We start from the raw sequence: 15,488 nt of genomic DNA, 5'->3' as shown, positions 1-15,488 counted from the left end.
AGCAGCCTATGTGATGGTAAATTTCGGCACCCTCTGCCACTCCATTCTACATCATTGTTGCAGCCCTGGCACCCAGTGCAGCCCAACTGACCATGCTACCCTAAAACCACCTCTGAAGGAAAGACGTCAGCTCAGTGGTGGAGCATCTGCTTTAATGCAGAAGGTCTCAGGTTCAATCCTTGGGGTCTCCAGGTAAGACTGTGAATGTTCCCTCTTTGAAACCTTGCTGCCAGTCCGTGTAGAGAATATTGAGCTGAATGTCCTAACTCAATAAGGCACTAGGCAGTTTCTTACATTACTGTAAGATGAGGGGGAGATGTCTTGTGGTATTACTAAGCAGCACCTTTTTTCTTCTCTTCTCTTTTTCTTCTGTCAATGGCGTTTGGCTTCAGAGAGTTTTTTCCCTTTCTGGGTTGCATCAAAGCACGTCCTGCCTCATCGCACCTTAGAGCATCCTCAGAGCGCAGTGACATGATCTGTGCCAGCCCACCTGGAAACACAACCGTTACAAAGCAGCAGCATCACCGATTCTCTTTCTACTTCTGCCATCAATGAACTGGAGAAAACAAGAGGCAGGAGCAGGCCAAACAGTGGGGATGCAGGCAGGGTAAGAATCGCTTTCTTTGTAAGGATAGAGGATGTAAGTCAAAATTCACCCCCTTGTCTTGTCAGCGAAGTTCCAGCCGTCAGCAGAGGATGCTGGCTGAACTTTGCCACTTTCTTCATAACATACGACATCTCACGTGGCAGAGCCCTCATCTTACCCCCATGATAGAGGTGACATGATAGAAGTTTATAAAACCATGCACGGCATGGAGTAAGTGGAGAGAGAAAAACTTTTCTCTCTCATAACACTAGAACTCATGGACATCCAATGAAGCTGAACGTTGGAAGATTCAGGACAGAGAAAATAAAGTACTTATTCATGCAGTGTGCAGATCAACGATCGAACTCGCTTCCATAGGAGGCAGCTATGGCCACCAACTTGGACGGCTGTAAAATTCATGCAGGAGAGGGCTATCAGTAGCTGCTAGCCATGATGGCTATGCTCTGTCTCCATGTTTGGAGACAGTATCTTTGAGTACCAGTTGCTGGAAACCACAGGTGGGGAGAGGGCTCTTGTGCTTGGATCCTGCTTGCCTGTTTCCCACAGGCATGTGGTTGGCCACTGTAAGAACAGGATGCTGGACCAGATGGGTCATTGGCCTGATCCAGCAGGTTCTTATATGTTCTTCTGATTGCTGCATTCTCGCCTCGGTATCCAGAGACGTTCATAGGAGCTTCCTCAGGCCAGGTCAGAATCTTTTATTTTGCTCACAGCAGCAGTTGATTTAATCCTGTATTTCATATTTTGTGTTCTCTTTTAATATGTGTTATTGTAGGCAACCAATTAATCACTCTTTCTTTTATTAGTTTGCCAGATTGCATCACTGCAGTTAGATTCATTATTTCCAATTGTTCCCAAAAGTTCCTAACTGTTTCCAATTTCTTTGGCTCTCTTTGCTCTTTCCATGCTTTGGCGTAGAGTGTCCTGGCTATGGCCATTATATACAAAATCCGTTCTTGATTTTGTTTTATACTGTCTTGGCCTTGCTTGGCCTTGGCATGCTTAAGATTCTTTTTTCCAAGAAATACTTGGGTCCAAACTAGACACAATGGGAGCTTCGTCAGGATGCAGATCCAGGAGACCCATGGCTGAGGCTGGGCTACGCAGGTGTAACTCCCCATCCTCAGCTCAGATATGGGACCCAGCTGCCTGAGCCAAGCCTAGCTGAAAGCAGCCCTGTATAGGGATGTTTTTGAATGTTTAATGTTTTTTGTGGTTTTATATATGTTGGAAAGCTGCCCAGAGTGGCTGGGGCAACCCAGTCAGGTGGGTGGGGTATAAATAATAAATTTATTATTATTATAGAATAGGACGTCCCTATTTTTATTGGAGAAATTTTGGAAGGCGTGGTGAATTGTTTGTCTGCTGGGTGTTGTTCCTTCTCAGGTCTAGCTCATGAAGAGGCTTATTTACTGGCAATGCAGCAGCGTAGATTTATGTTTGCACCGTTTACATTCACACCGTGCTCACATTTGTTCTTGTCAGTCAAGTAGTGATCTATTAATCAAACAGGACGCCTGGGGTGTTCATTACCAAAAAAAAAAAAAAAAGGTATGAAGACTGAATATGAATGGTAATTTTAGTGCTTTTGACAAACAAGGATTGTTAAGCCCCCCTGCCCCCATGCACTATCAATTCATTATTAAGGGCTTGCTTGTAGTTAAGTGACAAGAACCCCAAATCTCTTATTCAGTCACTGACATGGCAGTTTATTCCTGCTCACCCCACCCAGCCCCAGTTCTGTTCATTCAATGCCTAAGAATCCCCACTGCTCTTCCCAGCATGCACTGCTGTGTGACCCTTGACCTCTGGCAGTGATTAATTGTCTTAGTGTCATAGCAATCACCTTGCTCTCTCTGATCCGCGCTCACTTTGTTCTCTCTGATCCGCGCTCACTTTTTCTCGCCAGATCTCTCCCCCCCCCCATTTTTTAAAAATCTCTCCAGTATCCTGGTTACTGTAAAACAAATTAAGAGAAATGGCCTGTTGCTGGACCCCAAATCTCTTAATTCTTGATTCTGAGGCAGCTTTCTGCTCATGTTCTTTTTTTTCTTTTTATTTTACCTTGGATCTGATGAACTTGGAGGAGGTGATCTGCATCTGTGTCTGGACTCTAGCATACCCTCCAAGTGTCCTGATTTTCCAGGGACAGTCCCAGAACTATGAAAGTCATCCCAGCTTCTGATTTAATACCGGAATGTCCCTACTTCCGCTGCCAGGGCCGCCAGAACTGAGCTCACGGAGGAGGAGGAGACTGTGCTTCTCCCAAGCTGCAGCAGAAGCTGTGAGAGAGCACCCGGCCTCCCCATGCCCGCTGCTGCCAGGCTCCTCCATTGGACAGTTCGTGGCGGCGGCTGGCGAGTAGTCAAGGAGGAGAGCCTGCGGCTGCTGCAGCAGGAAAGGGGGAGGAAAGCAGAACAAAAGGAGTCTTGATTTTTTAAAAAATGTGCTTTATGTGTCCGCATCTAATCTTGCCCCTTTCTAAAATTTATTTATTGATGTGTGCTTTACTTTTTGTAAATCTACCAAATAATAAAATAAAATTGGGATTAAAGGGTTTTCTCTGGATGGCGGAAGGTGTGTGTCCCTTGGTGAAGTGGCGGCGGCACTTGCCCTACTTCTGATAGGAAATGCTGTGGGGGGAGGGATGGAGACAAAAATGGGGTCTGTTTGAGGAGGGTCAGTTTGGGGTGTGGGGAATGTCCCTATTTTCATCTGAGGAATGTTGGAGGGTATGCTCTAGGCTGGGCAGAAAGGCAGGTCTGTGGCAAGACTCCTGCCTGGCACCCTGCAGATTTGCGGCCAGTCGGTGTAGTCAGTACTGAGCAAGATTGGACAATGATCTGCTTCCAGACTTGCCGCTGTTTTCAAGGTTCAATTAATAAGGGAGGTCTTGCGCAATGAACTCATTTCCCTTAAAGAACAAACTTTCTGCGAGAAGGAAAGTGGTGGGGAAAATCCACTAGAAAGTGTGGACGAACATTTGCTTTGGCACACAATAGCCACATCTACAGTATACATGTAAAGCACACAGCTGTCCTAAAATTAAAATAAAAAATCATGGGAGCTGTAGTTTACCTCTCAAAGAGCTACAATTCCCAATACCCATAATGTGCTTTACATGATGGTGTGGATGTAGCCGAGGACATCTAACCCCCATGCAAACAAATTGGAATGAACTCCCATTAAATATCCAGCATGACTAATCTCCTTGAAAACAAACAGGGTGACTGGTCAATAAACAGCCCGCCAGAAAGCACCCAAAGGCAGCCTCAAATGCTCTCTTCTCTTTGGCTAGAGCAAAAGGGAGACCCAAGGCTCTCTCCACAAGCCAATGCTCACTGTTCATCTGTGCCCACTGTGTCTGCGTTGAACAAGAGCTTGTTATCTCTGGTGACATAAGGGTAAAAAGACAGGTAAATATCCACCTCTTAGGCTCACTCAAATCGCACAAGGAACCTTTTGCCTGTGAGTGAAGGTTGCTGTGTTTAGGACTTTTTAGTTTAGAGGAAAGATGAGCAAAAGGTGGCAAGTTTATAAAATTATTCATGGCATGGAGAAAGTGGATAGAGAGAAGGCCCTCCTCCCTCTTATAACACTCAAACCCATGGACATCCAATGAAGATTCAGGACAGATAAAAGAAAGAACTTCTTCAGGCAGCACTGAGTTAAACTATGGAACCGGTTTAGATGCCTTTTGAAAAGGATTAGACAAATTAATGGAGGAGAAGGCTATGGATGGCCACTAGCCATGATGACTGTGCTCAGCCCACATAGTCAGAGACAGCAATGTGTCTGAATATCAGTTGCTGGAAACCACATTTATTTCTGCCAAATCCTTCTAAAACAGAATTAGCAGAAACAATATCAATCCACTTTGGGGTTGTTGTTTTTTATATAAAAAAAAAAACAGAAGTGAGGGAAAATACTTAGCAGTTTTACATTCTTGATTCTGCTACTGAGGATGGATGCGTTAGCTGTGTGGTATCTTTGTGACACTTGTTCAGGCATGGTGTGATTGTTAATTATTTCCCTCCAACACTTTAATGTTGATTTGACAGGTTGTCAGGTTGTTTCTCTCTCTCCCCCGCCCCCAGCATTGCCTTGTCTATTTTGCAAAAGTATTGCACATGGTTGTGGTTGAAGAAATGTAAGCATATGCCTGTGTGTGTGTGTGTGTGTGTGTGTGTTTAAATCGTGCAATGAAATTAAATGGTGTATGACAAGAATATTCTTTAAATAAGCCTTTAATGTGTGTGACACCTTTTGGAGGAAATAATGGAAGCTGGTTTTGTATTTACAGCTGCAGTTTCTACAACCAGTCCTGTATTGATTCTGCAAACCCCTTATTAACACCTGGCTGCGCTTTTGCAGTTTGCTGTTTGCCTGTGAGATTAACCCGGACAGTTGCTTAAGTGAGTACAACTGCTCCCATGGTCCCGAGGTGATAGAAACCCTTCCCCCCCATCTGCAGTCTATCTGAAGGAGATAATAAGTTTCAACAGAAGGCTGTGTAGTGGTGCTGTATCTTTGGAACTCTCTCCTAGCTTTTAAGTGTACCTTGAAAATGTATTTGTCTGAAACAGCAATCAATTAAATGGCTTTAAAATGTTTTTAAGTGCTTTGACTTGGCTTTTAAACGGCTTTAGACCTGTTTTAGGTTTTGTGATTAGATTGTCTCCTTGGTATTTTACAGACTGTTTTATGGAGTTAATTATCTTCTGTAAGATGCCTAAGAAGCGCAAATCCCTGAAAAATGTCATACATTTTTAAACAAAATATTTTGTGGATCTTGACAACTGGTGGAATTCCAAAGGTGTGCCACTTGATTGTTCCTACAGATATTCTGCTCCAGTCTTCTCTGAGCACCTAGAAGTGCTGCTCTTCCATAGAGCTATGCCTAACCTCTCTGCATTACTCATTGCTGTGGATGTGTTTCCTTTTAATCACGCCCCATCTGCACTAAACATTAAAGTGGCATGATACAGCCATAGCTTCCCTTGTAGAGCTTTAAACAGTCATAGATTTCACCCCAGGGAATCCTAGGAACTGTAGTTTGTTAAAGGTGCTGAGAGTTGTTAGGAGATTCCTATTCGCCTCCCAGAGCTATGTTGCTTTGCCATTTGAACTTAATGGCCCCAGATTCCTCCAGGCAGATCTTCCTCGGCAAAGTCATGTTAAATGCGCAGAGCTGGAAATTTCCCAAGCAGCGGTGCATTGATAAAATTTGGGAGATCTGAATTACGTACCAACTCACTCTACAAGTGCAGTGAGCAGCAGTCCAATTTTTTAAAAGATGTTATGACTGCCGTGGCTTCCGTTTTATCTCCTTGGTGGAAGCTCTTCAAGATTCTGACCACATTCCAATCAAATGCAGATGTAGGTATATATTTTTCTGACTGCGATTGCATTATATAACTTACGTGCTGAAGCTCTCTTAGCGCAGATGAACGCATCTGGTTGTGCTGATGCAGGTGTACCATGACGTTTTTTTCTTCCTGAGCTCCTCCCAGTGGGCATCAGTCTCCCGTTAGATCTTGCATTTTTCAAAAATTCTGTTTTCAATGCCACGTGCATTTTCACACACACTTTATCCCATTATGTGCATTTTTGTACGCATTGCTCAGCTGGAGAACTGCATTGCAAAATCTGGAGTAGTATAGATTACAAAGGATGGCTGCATTTCAGTTTGCACGTTGTTTTGAAAGTTGGTAAGGTTCCCCTTTCCAAGTGAACTGAACCTAATTTCTGCCCCTGCCAACCCTATCAAACTCTATGGGGCCTAAGTTAGCCATGGCTCAAGTCTCATTGATTTCAATGGGAGCTCAATCCAGCTACTGTACCTGAAGCTTGGATCCAACCTGTTGTCTTGACAGATGATTGACAGAGGTGCAGTATATCCTGTGGCTTCTTTGGACTAGGCAAGTCATCTTAGATTTCTTTGACATGTTAGAGAGTTGAGAAGCTGCTCCATTTCAAAGCACACAGATAGGATGTCGGTATGTGCCCGCGCACCGACGTCTTCAGATGTTTGCTAAGGTTGGATACATGATCTTGTTTGGCTTAACAAGCAAACAGTACGATCGCCTTGTCCCTTGGCATTCTTAGAAACCAGGGTGAATCATTGAGGAAACCCCCCCCCCCTTACGTTCCTTCCATGCAAGCAAAGAGAAACCTCCCTCCCTCTCCTCTCTCCCTTCTCTTTGGCTGGAGTTCCTTGTGTACTTGGAACACTCTGCTGAGCTCGTGAGCTCTTGACAAGTGCGTGAGGATCAGAGACACCGAATACCTGGGCTGCGGCCGCAACAATTATATTTTCCAAACGTTTTAGGGTGTTTAACAGCTAGGAATGCTAATTCCGTGCACTTTTACCGCTTGGTGGCTACTGGTAGCTTGTCAACATGTGGAGCTGCTTTGCCTCAGCTTCTCTCTAGGCTTGCATGCTGTGGAGTGCAAGTAATATGTTTAGCGTGCGGTTATTGCAAACGAAAGGAAAGCCAGTGTGGCTTAGTGGTCAGTGTTGAACTAGGAACAGAAAGATTCCCGTTCAAGTCCTCCTCACTTGCCCACAAAGCTTATTGAGTGAATTTTCGGCCAACTATTCTCTCTTAGCATGTCCCCCCTCCTAGGGTTGTTGTGAGGATAAAAAGGCTGGGGAGATTAACTTTCCTGTGATGCAAATAGCGGGTTGTATCTAATGTTAGGCCTACTCAGAGTAGACAAATTGCATTTAATAGGGATTGCTAGCTTAGGTCCATAAATAATGTTGGTAAAACTTGGTTGATTGCAACCAAGGGTTGTTAACAGACCAGAGAAAATTTGACTTGATGGGGGCGGAGGGAGCAGTTTTCATCTCCTCCTTCAACTTTTTAAAAAAATTTTTTAAAAAGGAAGAAGTTGTGTCTCTTTGCTGCATAGACAGTTTTTAGTTTGTTTGTGCCCAGGACCCACAGCCAATAGGTGGGTCTGCCCCTACTCTCTGTTCTTAGACTCATTCTGGGTTCCACCCCTTGGCATACCTTATTTAAAGAGTTAGTGACCTTAAACATAAATAGTTGAGAGACAGCATTGCCCTGTGGTTAGAGTGCTGGGCTAAGACCCAGGCTGCAAAGCTTACTAGGTGACATTGGTAAGTCACTATCACTCAGCCTGACTATCTTCCAACCTTGCAGGGTTGTTGTGATGATAAAAGGAAGTTGGGGTGTGGGGACTGTGCTCCCTGAACAAGGAGTAGCTGGATTAAAATGCAATGAGTAAATTAATTAGGTCCATGTCCAGGACTAAAACCTCAGTGTCTAGGGCTTGCCGATCGTATGGTCGGCGGTTTGAATCCCCGCGGCTGGGTGAGCTCCTGTCTTTTGGTCCCAGCTCCTGCCCACCTAGCAGTTCGAAAGCACCCCTGAGTGCAAGTAGATAAATAGGTACCGCTTTATAGCGGGAAGGTAAACGGCGTTTCCGTGCGCTGCGCTGGTGCTGGCTCGCCAGAGCAGCATCGTCATGCTGGCCACGTGACCCGGAAGTGTCTCCGGACAGCGCTGGCTCCCAGCCTCTTAAGTGAGATGGGCGCACAACCCTAGAGTCGGACACGACTGGCCCGTACAGGCAGGGGTACCTTTATCTTTACCTTTACCAGGCCTAAAATACATATTTCTCTCTGTTTGTGTTTTGGGGGCCAGAAAGAGAAGAGCTACATCTCACTTTTCACACACTGCAGCCTTGCTCCAAATTATAAGGATATATGAGGAGAGCCCTGCTGGATAGGAGCAAAGGCTTAGCTTAGCCAGCCTCCTGGGGTGCAACAAGATAAGGGTTTAATACTGTAAACAAGTGGTAGTGGTGGTGATGATTATGATGATTATTATTAATTACCTGCCCTTCAGCCTAAAGTCCCAGGGCAGATTGCAGCATTTAAAACACATTATTAAAAGCCATTTAAAACAACTTAAAACCACAGGACTAAGGTGGGACTTAAAAATATGCCTCTACAATGTCAAAAGCCAAGGTAAAGAAGGCTGTATAATGAAAGTGCCAGACTCACCCATGTGGGGAGGGAGTTCCACAACTTAGGGGCTGCCACAGAGAATGCCTTCTCCCAGGCTACCCCACTCCCCAAGCTGCTGAGGGTGGAGGAAATACCCAGAGGGCCCCCTCTGCCAATCATAACGCCCAAGAGGGTGTGCAGGGAAGGAGATGGCCTTTCAGGTATTTGGGACCTGCATCATTGTTCAGACATAATAAGTGCATTGTTGGTAACAGTGTTTAAATTTATCAGACCTTATCTGGGAAGCAGCAATCAAGAGTAAATGTGGAATGCTGGGGGGAGATATTTGGGCTGTCATTCGGATGCCAGCAATGCAATGTAGGCATTAGGGATTTAATGGCAAATATACCTAATCTGTACTTTCCAAAACAATCCAGGAACCAAAATGCAGCCATTCACAAGCCATTCACTCCAAAATTTGCAGTTCAGTTCCCCTGCTGGGTAATGTCTATGAAAAACTGCACATACCAAAGCATGCATACAACAAATGTATTTGTTATTAAACATAACATACAAAAATGCATTACTTTGGAGAAAACTGGCTTTGCAGAAATGTGTGGGACCTCTCTGTACAAAAACAAGCCCTTCATCCCATTGTAGTCAGGAGGTGTTATCTACTGTGGAGCTATCTTCATGCATAAGAACAAAGGACAATGATGGTTGAAGGGGACATTCTCTTGCTTGGTGGCTTGTGAGTCATAGCCAATGTCTGACATGGGAAAAATAACTTGAGACAAGTTTTACTGGGTGACCTTGGAGGGATGTGTGGTCTGTTGGCTCCCAAGGTTATGGCTCTTTGGAGATGAGAGGCAGGTTTTGTTGTCCTGGGATCGGCAAGTATTTGAATGTAATAATAAATACTTCAGGAATGATAGTTTTCAAGGGAACAGATAAAGTTAAGTAGGAAGAAAGGACACATACCATGATGTTTATAACCACTGTGTTATCTTGCCAGTCAGCAAGAATAAAAACGGTGGAGTCCTAAAGAGATTGGGAGGGGGGGCAGAAATCCCATAGCGATGAGTCCATCTGCATGCCTTAATCTTAAGCAATCCATCCTTTATTCTCTCTCTTTTTTAGTCTCACTAGGCATTTTATAACAGTGTTAGAGCCTGGGATGGCAGCAGCAGCTGCCTGGAGGACTCCCAAGGAGAGGGAGAGGAAGCTGAGGGACCACACCACAAGGGAAGGTGTTTGAAAAAGGGTGAGATGCTGTCAGCTCTGCAGGCAAAGGGTGATATAACTGGGCTCCTGAGCCCCACAGGGGTGCTGCAGAAAGAATATAGTTGGTCAAGGGAGCTGTGGACTCAAAAAGGTCGAAAACCTCTGTTCTAGGGAGTTTCAGACACTTACCCAGGGTCTGTGTGTCTTTTTTGGAAAATAAGGCACAGCGGTTAAAAAGCAGAGACATCACCTTGCTAACAAATGCCCGTATAGTTAAAGCTATGGTTTTCCCAGTAGTGATGTATGGAAGTGAAAGCTGGACCATAAAGAAGGCTGATTGCCGAAGAATTGATGCTTTTGAATTATGGTGCTGGAGGAGACTCTTGAGAGTCCCATGGACTGCAAGAAGATCAAACCTATCCATTCTTAAGGAAATCAGCCCTGAGTGCTCACTGGAAGGACAGATCCTGAAGCTGAGGCTCCAATACTTTGGCCACCTCATGAGAAGAGAAGACTCCCTGGAAAAGACCCTGATGCTGGGAAAGATGGAGGGCATTAGGAGAAGGGGATGACAGAGGATGAGATAGTTGGACAGTGTTCTCAAGGTATCAGCATGAGTTTGACCAAACTGCGGGAGGCAGTGGAAGACAGGAGTGCCTGGTGTGCTCTGGTCCATGGGGTCACGAAGAGTTGGACACGACTAAACAACTAAACAACAACACAACCTGAGCCTATGATGGAGGGGTCCCCAGTATTACACTCAAAGAGGGCCTTGCCTCTTCCAGAAGCGCAGCATTGGGTTCAGACATCAGCTATTTTTCTCTGCCTCTTGCTCTCTGCTTGTCACATAACATCTTCCTCCCAGCTTCTAAACCACAGTTGCTTTTCCTGAGGTGTGAAAGGAGTCCCACCCCATAGTTGCCTCACAGAGATTCCTGGTGATCCATTGTTGTGCTAATGGCTCATTGCCCCACAGGCTAACACTTCCAAGGAAATTAGTCTGAGTTATTCCATGGGATTTGTTAGGTGTTGAAATACACAGTTTAGGAAGTTTGCCTAGCTAAATTAATTCTTTCACATATGTTAATTCCAGAGAATTAAAAGCACCCAACACACATCTTAACACACATGGGTCTGGCAACAGACTGGCCTTAATTAAATTCTAACACTAACTTGATCTGGAATTTAGGGTGACTTGCACCCACAGATTCATAACAATACAAAGCAAAGGAGCTTTCCAAGCAATTCAGATAATATGCAGGATTGTACTGTATCTTGTCTTTTGCTTTTCAGAATCAAATTGGATAATTCTTGATAGATGGCAGTCATTATTCCCCCTTATCAACTCAAATTTTCTTTCAGGAATATGTTGTTCCTGTTGATCTTATTTTTTAAAATATAATATACTGCCTCCCATTTGATAATGTTAGAATATAGGAGTGAAGCCGCAATATATGTATTAATTGTCACTTAGGAAGATATTCAGCTACATTTTATGCAGAGAAGGTCAATTGTAATTAATGGAGCTAACTTAGGGCTCACCCAGATTTGTGTTTATCCAGCACCTAGAAAGCATGGATCCAAGCAATTTTCCATTTGTCTTGAAATTTCTTGGCACAGGTCTGAGTGTGCCCTTGCCCCACTGCTTTTATTAGTGATAAATTGGAGCAAACATCAATCTGGAGAGAACCCAATTTCTCTTCTTTGCCTCCAAATTTCACTTTGATCTAAATTGGCTGTATAAACAAAAATTGGGCAGTTAAGATTCCATAGGCCAGTTTTAAAAATAATATAAAATCCAAACTACCGTGTGTGTGTGTTTGGGTTTTGGGGGGGGGGGTGTTTTCCATTCCAAATAAGAGCATTTGCCTAGAATGGAACCAGAGATCTTGTTCCGAGGAGCGCAAAACAATTTTAATGCCAACAATATTTTACACAGTAGAATACTTCCCTTACCCGCTGACTCTTCCATATAGGAGCAAGCCCAAAGGAACATTTCATGTGGAATTATTTAATTTTGATTAACAGAATGCTACTTTTAGCTGGGAAAAATGTTCCCATAGACTGGTAGGCAACAGAAAGGCTGTATAAAGCCAGATTACATCACTTCTTTCTCAGAGCAACAAAAGACCAATGGCATCCCCTCTTGCTGAGAGTAAATTAGCAGCAACTTTGGATCCAGGGCAAATACTTCAGAAATTAGGGGGTTACTGGCTCCTTCTAGGACCTGACACCTATTTTGCAAAGCACATCCAGAATTTCCTTTTGGTTCTTAAGCCCATTTCCGTACTTTTAAATATTTTTACTATACCAAACTGTAGGTTTCTGAACGGAAAGAATCTAATGAGTGCAACTGGGAATGCGAAATGGTCAGTTTAAATTTGGGAAACAGTGACTGGGAAATTTGGAAGTTGAGACAAGCCAAAATGGATAGATTTGGCCATTTCTAATTGCCAGATTCCATTTCTGAATTAAATATAGGAAGCGAAAAAATAATTAAATATGGTTAAGGAGGAGGAGTGTAGTCACATCCACAGCATACATCCAAAGCACACAACTTCCCCCAAACACACCCTGAGAACTGTCATTTCCCCCTCACACAGAGCTGTGATTCCCAGCACCCTTAATAAACTACAGGTGCAGATTTGATCTATGTATTTATGTGTGTATGAAGGACTTTGGGGGAAAATTCCCCACGAGGTGGGGAAAGAGGGGGAATATTTAGCTTCTGGTTTTTGTAAAGCTTGTTCAGGATTTAATGTCTGGCTTTAAGATCATTCACCTTTCTGTCTTCAAAGCAACCTGAAGAAAGAAGGGAACGAGAGACGTCAAAGATGTTCATAAATCACCGAAAAGGAGAAGAAGCCGCAGACCATCAAATGTGCAACAGAGCAAGGCATTTTACGGGTATATCTGAAGGAAAGGGGTAGGGGTGGGAATCTGTTCTGGGTTTTCGGTTTCCAAGTGCGTAATGCTGTCCTGCTAGCCAAGTATCTCAGGAGTGGAAGACTCTTCAGCACACAGTTGGTATGTGACTCTTGCTGCACCTGAGAAAATATACAGGCAGTGTGCCGGCCACAGGAATTTCATCCAGAATACGTGCTGCTGTTACAACCAGCAAACTCCACACATCATGTGCTGATGTTCATAGGAAGCTGCCCTATATAAAAGCAGGCTATTGGCCCATCTAGCTCAGTATTGTGACTTAGGCCTCCTCCAGATGACCGATTTATTGAGCTTTGCTTGCACAATGCTTATGTAGAGGTTAGACCGCTGGTTTCCAAACTTAAGTCACCCCCCCTTTGTTCCATAAACTTATTCTCAGTGCCTCCACCCTATAAAAAGCTCTACTCAGAATAGCAGTTTGCATGGCCAACTGAGGAATATAACAACACAATAAAATTCAAAACAGTAGCAATCAATTGTCCATTTATTCAAAATACAAGTGAAACTATTTAGTTTAATAAATTCAACAAAATCATAGAGTTGAAAGGGACCCAAGGGTCATCTAGTCCAACCCCCTCACAATGCAGGCATCTCAGCTAAAGCATCCATGACAGATGGCCACCCAACCTCTGCTTAAAAACCAAGGAAGGAGAGTTCACAACCTCCCAAGGGAGACTTCCACGGTCAAACAGCTCTTCCTAATATTTAGTTGGAATCTGCTTTCTTGTAACTTTAAGCCATTGGTTCAAATCCTACCCTCCAGAGCAGGAGAAAACAAGCTTGTTCCCTCTTCCATGTGACAGCCCTTGAGATATTTGAAGATGGCTAAAATGGATGACCTTGATCCAGTGATACCACCTTTTCAAATTATGATAGACATTTACACCTCCAGCGACCCCTTGCTGCCCCCACTTGCCTCCTAACACCCCTCCCCATGGTAATCCCACTGCCCCCAGTGGGTGGTACCACCCACCTTGGAAACCACTGGCTTAAACTGTAGCCTGAGCACACACCATACATTTAAAGCACAATGACTTCCCCCGAAGAATTCTGGGCACTGTAGTTCGTTAAGGGCGCTGGGAATTACAGCTCTAGGAGGGTTAGACTGCAGTTCCCAGGATTCCTTGGGTGAAAATGTATGCATTAAATATATGGCGTGTCTACAGTTTCTGTTCAGAATCTATTAATCAGCCACCTTTTTTATTTGCAGGGAGGTTGAACGACAATAAGCATTTGTCCTCATTTGCTTGTGATGAGTTTATACGTCTGCTCATTCGTCATTTGCAGGTTAGTATTAAAGGTGTTCCACAGGTAAAAATTATCCAGGTCAATCCTTCAAAAGCTGGCATTCATGATTGAATTCCTTTTCTTGCTGTGATGACTCTGCTGCAGCAGAAGGCATCTGTAGGGAAGGGCAGTATCTCAGTGAAGGATCATCTGCTTTGCTTGCAGAAGGTCCCCAGTGCAATTCCTGGTATCTCCAGGTGGCACTAGGAGAGAACCCTGCCTGAAACCCTGGAGAGCTCCTGCCAGTCTGTGTAGGCAATACTGAGCTAGATAGACCAATGGTTTGACTCTGTCAGAGGCAACTTCCTATGTTCCTATTGGTCACTGTGAGAAAAGGATGCTGGACTAAATGGGCTTTGGCTTGATTCAGTAGAGCTCTTCTTATCTTCTTCTGCAACACAACTTAGAGCAGAGGTAGCCAATGTGGTGTCCACCAAACATTGTCGACTACAGGTCCCATCATCCACAACCCTGCTAGCTGGGGCTGATGGGAGTTGAACAACATCTGAAGGGCACAACATTGCATACCCCAGTCAGAACCAGTGCCAAATAATGTGCAGATGAGGCATCAATACACAAGCCACAAATTGCATCTCATTCAGGATAATTAAATGAAGTCAGAGTGGACTCAAAATAGGCCAGGGGACCTACAAGCAAACATAGGGTAGTATTCAACACTAGTGCTACTCAGAGTAGACCCACTAAACTATAATATGTTCTTTAATTTCAGTGGGTCTACTCTGAGTAGGACTTGGGTGAATGCCACCCATAATTGAGGCTTTATATGAAATCTACATGGGGAATGTGTAATCTGCTGAGGAACGTTAACACGATGTGTTAAAATCTCTTTTTAAACGCACATCTTCGCTAATCCTTAAATGCGCTTTGTTTTCAGCTATGTTCACCCTGAACATTTTAGTTCAGTTGCTGTTATTATTTTAATCCTGTACATTTTATGAAATTGGCTGGTCCTCTTAGCAGTTGAAGATTTCAATCCTAAACACACCTACTAAGAAACACATCCCATGGAACTGTGTAAACCGCCATAAGCTTGCCCTGTGAGCAAACGTTCAACTTTTGTACATTTAGAATATTTTTGTTGTCATCTTCATTATTCTTTATCATTATTTTAAGCATGTATGTGTTACGAAATTGGCTGGTCTCCTTGGCAGCTGACGATTATAATCCGAAATATGTCTACTAAGAAATAATCCCATGGTGGAGCGGAGTATTCCACTGTTGTACATACAGAATAAAAGTTGTGCCTATATAAGGTATACAACAAGCAACTCCTTCCCTCCCTATACAGCATTAGCAGGAATGCCTCAAAGGACAAAATCATGACCAGACCCTGGCAGAAGAATGCACATATGGTTAAAGGTAGGAGACAACCACATATGCACACAGCAAGCTCTGCTCACATCTGTTGTTTGTTTAACCAGC

The 15,488-nt window shown here is 43.9% G+C and overlaps 1 long non-coding RNA gene across 1 annotated transcript in view; it reads left to right on the top strand.

Moving 5' to 3' along the window:
- Positions 1–15,488, top strand: part of LOC309537871 — a 95,057-nt gene that overhangs the window by 74,830 nt on the left and 4,739 nt on the right. The window contains exons 6-10 of the long non-coding RNA XR_014222020.1: positions 393–607; positions 4,911–5,022; positions 9,729–9,852; positions 12,611–12,719; positions 13,969–15,425. This is a non-coding gene — a long non-coding RNA (uncharacterized lncRNA). The remainder of the gene's footprint in view (positions 1–392; positions 608–4,910; positions 5,023–9,728; positions 9,853–12,610; positions 12,720–13,968; positions 15,426–15,488) is intronic.

Source organism: Podarcis vaucheri, assembly GCF_965113315.1.
Source record: "Podarcis vaucheri genome assembly, chromosome: 7".
Lineage (NCBI taxonomy): Eukaryota > Metazoa > Chordata > Lepidosauria > Squamata > Lacertidae > Podarcis > Podarcis vaucheri.
The sequence above is the reverse complement of the archived record's forward strand: the minus strand, read 5'-3'. Positions and strand labels throughout refer to the sequence as shown.